Genomic DNA, 6,141 nt, shown 5'->3' with positions numbered 1-6,141 from the left:
GAAGAAGAAGAAGAAGAAGAAGAAGAAGAAGAAGAAGAAGAAGAAGAAGAAGAAGAAGAAGAAGAAGAAGAAGAAGAAGAAGAAAGCACACCCAAGAGGAGTAGATGGCAGGAAATGATCAAACTCAGGGCTGAAATCAATGAATTAGAAACAAAGAGAACAATTCAAAGAATCATTGGAACCAAGAGCTGGTTCTTTGAGAAAAATAAACAAGATAGACAACACTAACCAAACTAAGTAAAAGAGAGAGAAACAGTATCCAAATTAACAAAATCAAAGATTAAAAGGGAGACATAACAATAGACATTGAAGAAATACAAAGAATCACTGGGTCATACTTCAAAAGTTTGTATTCCACAAAATTGGGATATCTAAAGGAATGGACGATTTTCTTGATAGATTTCACCTACCAAAGTTAAATCAAGATCACGTGAACAGTGTAAAACAGTCCTATAACCCTTAAGGAAATAGAAGCAGTCATCAAAAGCCTCCCAATCAGGGAGGATACAAGATGGTGGCACCAGGAGGACACTATGTCCGGCTGAGGAACAGGACAGCAGTGACTGCACAGTGACCAACAGACCAAACTCTGAGCCCTAAAACACCAGCGGCTGTGTTTCCTAAGTGAGAGGAACTCCCACAGTGTGGCAAGCAATCAGGTTTAGGTCACGCAGCTAAACCCCAGAACAGTTCCCTGGTCCAGCCGGCTCTCAGTCACCAGCCCAGAGCCACACGCCTGCATGTCCCGATTACCTTCCCAGGGTGAACTGTGGACACCACAACACCAGAGACAGGGATTTCCAGTCAAGAGAAAAGCCCACAGTGAAGGAAGCAATCAGGACCAGAAAATATTTTCAACAAAATCATAACAGAAAATTTTCCTAATTTAAAGGAGTGGCTTACAAGCATACAAGAGGCCTACAGAACACCTAATAAATTAAACCAGAAAAGAAAACCCTCCCTCCACATATATTTTCTGTTTTATTGGTAAGTCACTATTGTCAATATCACTACTTTTTTTTCTGCTATAATTTTCTCTTTTATCTGGTTTACTTTATTGCTGTTTAACTTCTAGAGTTCCATATATTTAGTTTTTTTTAAAAAACTAACCACTACACTTTTTGCTAATATTGGTTTGATTGTGCAGCAAATGTGCCCCTTCAGTGTACACCTACTTGATGTTTTTTTTTCCTTTCCAATTTTTAAGACCTTAATAATCTAACCCACATCTAGATGTATAATAGAAAGATCTGAAGGAGAAAGGAGCCCCATAAGGAGAGTAAAAAAAAAAAATAAGCACAGGGATCTTTTCTGAGACTAATACTCCAACCAAGAACCATTCATGGAGATAACCTAGAATCCCTGCACAGATGTAGCCCATGGCAGCTCAATGTCCAAATTGGTTCCCTAGTAATGAGAACAGGAACTGTCTCTGATATAAACTGATTGGCCTGCTCTTTGATCACCTCCCCCTCAGGTGGGGGTGGGGGCATGCAGCCTTACCAGGCCACAGAGGAAGACAATATAACCACTCCTGATGAGGCCTGATAGACTAGAATCAGATGGAAGCTGAGGAGGACCTCCCCTATCAGTGGACTGGGAGAGGGCCATAGGTAGAGAAGAGGGAGGGAGGGTGGGATTGGGCGGGAATGAAGGAGGGGGCTATAGTTGGGATATAAAGTGAATAGACTGTAATTAATAGTAAATAAATAATTTTTTTAAAAAGCCTTCCAATCAGAAAAAGCCCAGGGCCCTATGCTTTTAGCACAGAGTTCTTTCAAAGTTTCAAACTAACACCAATACTCCTCAAACTATTCCACAATAGAAGCAGAAGGAAAATTGCCAAACTCTTTCTATGAGGTTACACTCATTCTGATACATAAACCACACAAAGACTCAACAAAGAAAAAGAATTTCAGCCCAATGTCCCTCATCAACATCACTGCAAAAATACTCAATATCAAACCAAATCCAAGAAAATATCAAATACATCATACACCATGATCAAGTAGGCTTCATCCCAGGGATGCAGGGAAGGTTCAACATATGAAAATCCATCAATATAATCCACCATATAAACAAACCGAAAGAAAAAGATCAGATGATCATCTCATTAGATGCAGTAAAAGCCTTTGATAAAATACAACACCCATTCATTATAAAAGTCTTGGAGAGATCAGGGATATAAGACCATAACTAAAAAATAATAAAGACTACATACAGCAAGCTGATAGCCAACATCAAAGTAAATGGCAAGAAACTCAAAGTAATCTCACTAAAATCAAGGACAAGACAAGGCTGTCCATTTTCTCTCTGTCTTTTCAGTATAGTACTGGAAGTTCTAGCTAGAGCGATAAGACAACTAAAGGAGATCCAGGGGATGTAAAGCAGAAAGGAAGAAATTTAAGTATCTCTATTCACAAATGATATGATAGTATTCATAAGTGACCTCAAAAATTCCACCAGAGATGTATACAAGATTAATTGAAAAAAAAATCAGTAGCCCTTCTATATACAAATTAGAGAAAATACACGCTTCAGAATAGCCACAAATGATATAAAATATCTTGGTGTAACTCTAACCAAGCAAGTCAAAGACCTGTATGACAAGTACTGAAAGTCTCTGAAGAAAGAAACTGAAGGAGATATCAGAAGATGAAAGATCTCCCTATGCTCATGGGATCAGTAGGATTAACATAGTAAAACTGGGTGATTTACCAGAAGCTATCTACAGAATCAATGAAATCCCCATAAAAATGCCAATGGACTCCCCAAGCAGTGGACTTGGAAAGGGGCAGGGAGGAGACGAGGAAGGGAGGGTGGGGTTGGGAGGGAAAGAGGGAGCAGGATATAGCTGGGATAATAAAATAATAAATTAATAAAATGTAACTAATAATAAAAATATTAAAAAAATTTAAAAATGCCAATGGAATTTTTACAGACTTTGAAAGAACAATTCTAAACTTCACATAGAAAAACAACAACAAAACAAAATAGCTAAAACAATCCTAAACAATACTAGAACTCCTGGAGGTATCGCCATTCTTGACTTCAAGCTATACCACAGAGCAATAGTGATAAAACTATTACTGACATAGTAATAGACTGGTTGATCAATGGAATCGATAGAAATAAACCCACACCCCTATTGACATCTGATTTTTTACAAAAGAGCCAAAAGCATACAATAGAAAAAAGTAGTATTTTCAACAAATGGTGCTGGTCTAACTGGATATCTACATGTAGAAAAATGCAAACAGATACATATTTATCACCCTGCACAAAACTCAAGTACAAGTGGATCAAAGACCTCAACATAAAACTAGAAACACTAAATCTACTGGAAGGGAAAGTAGAAATCAGCTTTGAACTCATTGACCCAGAAGACAACTTTCTGAACAGAACAGAAACCATTCAAGCCCTAAGATCAATAATTAAACAATGAGACCACTTGAAACTGAAAAAACTTCTGTAAAGCGAAGGACACTGTCAATAGAAGGAAATGGTAGTCTACAGATTGGGAAAAGATCTTCACCAATCCTACATTTGACAAAGAGTTAATATCCAAAATATATAAAGAACACAAAAAATTAAACATCAACAAACAAAATAACCCAATTAAAAAATGGGGCACAGATCTAAAGAGAGAATTCCCAACAAAAGAATATAAAATAGCTTAAAAGCACTTAAAGAAATGCTCAAAGTCCTCAGTCATCAGGAAAATGCAAATCAAAACAACTCTGAGATTCCATCTTAACCTGTCAGAATGGCTAAGATCAAAAACTTAAGTGACATCATAAGCTGACATGGGTGTAGAGGAAGGGAAACACTCCTCCATTGCTGGTGGGAATGTAAACTTGTACAACCAATTTGGAAATCAATCTGGTACTTTCCCAGAAAACTGGGAATAGCTCTACCTCAAGACTCAGCTATCCCAGTCCTGGGTATATACTCAAAAGATGTCCTACCATACAATAAGGACACTTGCTCAACTATGTTCATAGCAGCTTTATTTGTAACAGCTAGAATCTGGAAAAAACTTAGATGTCCCTCAACGAAGAATAGATAAAGAAACTGTGGCACATTTACACAATGGAATACTGCTCAGCTATTAAAAACAAGAAAATCATGGAATTTGCAGGCAAATACGCAGAACTAGAAAATATCATCCTGAGTGAGGTAAACCAGACCCAGAAAGACACACATGGTATGTACTCACTTATAAGTGGATTTTAGCCATATAGTACAGGATGACCATACTACAATTCACAGACCCAAAGAAGATAAGTAATAAGGAGGACCCAAAAGAGGATGCTTAACTTTTACAAGTAGAATAGACAGCAGAAGTGATTGAAGAGGGAGAAAGAGAAAGAGAGGGAGAGTGGAGAGAAATGAGGGTCAATATTAGAAGTGGGAAAAAGAGGGGGCAGAAAGACAGAGGGTTTGCAGAGAGAAGAGAAACCTTGGGCAGAAACTTCTCTATGACAAGCTGGAGACCTATGACAGAGTATGAGGGTGGCTCTAGCTGAGATGCTTAGTAATAGGGGTCATGCAGACTGAAGAGGCCACCCTTTAACTAGACATGACTCCTATTGGAGGAAGGGGAACACCAACCCACCCACAAAAACGTTGACCCAAAATTTACCCTGCCTGCAAGATGTGCAGGGATAAAGACAGAGCAGAGATTGCAAGAATGTCTAACCAATGCCTGGCCCAACCTGAGACTCACCCTGTGAAGACAGCCAACCCCTGACAAGATTAATGATATTGTGCTATGCTTGCAGACAGGAGCCTAGCATAGCTGTCTTCTGAGTGACTCCACCCAGCTCCTGATGGAAACAAATTCCCAAACCCACAACCAAACATTGGATGGAGAGCAGGGAGTCTTGTAGAAGAGAGGAGGGAAAGATAAGTGGACTCAGAGGAGACAGGAGCTCTACAAAAAGACCAACAGAGACTACAAACTATGGCCCAAGGGAGCCTGTGGAGACTGAAGCACCAACCAAGGACAATGGATGGCCTGGACCTTGGCCCCCTACACAGATGTAGCCAATGGCCAGCTTGGTTCTCAGATGGGTTCCTTAGTAAAGAGAACAGGGGCTGACTCTGACATGGACTCTGTTGCCTGCTTTTCAATCACTTTCACCTGGTACTACCTCTCCAGCCCACAGGGAAAGAAGATGCTCTCAATCCTGACGAGACTTGAAATGCTAGGATAGATGGGCAGGGTGTGTTCCCTTCTTTGAGGAGTAACGGAGAGAAATAGGGGAAACAAGAAGGGAAGGTGGGACCAGAAGGATAGGAGGGAGGGAGCTACAACCAGGATGTAAAGTGAATAAATTAAAATTAAAAAAAAATGGACCTTCCAACAGCACTTAATGTAATCAAGGTAATCCCTACAGACATACTCAGAAGTCCATCTCCCAGCTGATTCTGGACTCTGTCAAGCTGACAGTTTAAAAACCAACTATGATATAAATAAAAGCCAAAACAAAACAAATGCAACATTAGTAGAAGGAATAAAATAGCAAACATCAGAGCAGAAATGAGCAAAATAGACAAATTCAAAAGAACAATGAAATAAGATTGCCTTTGGGGTGGAAAATGAAGTAAATAAACAAACAACTAGCTAAACAAATATAAAGGAGAAGAGTCCAAGAAAATAAAATTAGACTTGAAAAAGAGCCATTACAACTAATGTACTCTTATACCAAATATTTAAGATTTAATCTTTTGGCATAAAAGGATTATTAAAGACCATTATAAACAACTATACACTAACCTACTAAAACACCTGTAACAAACAGATAAGCTTCAGAATACATAAAATCTATAAATACTGAACCACAAGGAAACAGAAAAATCCTAAGAGGACACAATATAGTAAAGGTCAGGACCTAATGGCTTTGATGGTTAAGCCTACAAAACACTTAAAGAAGAATAATGTCAATTATTTTTTAAACTATTTCAGTGCATTGAATAGGAGAGAACTTTGCCAAACTCACCCTCCAAAGAAAGCATTACAATGATACAAACATCAAAGATGTATCAGAAGGGATTGGGAGGAGAAGAGGGTGGAGCCTATGATCAGGTTGTAAAGTAAATTGATTGATTAATTAATTAAAATACAACAACAAAAGA

Source organism: Psammomys obesus, unplaced genomic scaffold (genome assembly GCF_907164565.1).
Source record: "Psammomys obesus unplaced genomic scaffold, mPsaObe1.curated_primary_1811, whole genome shotgun sequence".
NCBI classification, from domain to species: Eukaryota; Metazoa; Chordata; class Mammalia; order Rodentia; family Muridae; genus Psammomys; species Psammomys obesus.
This window is presented reverse-complemented; position numbering follows the sequence as displayed.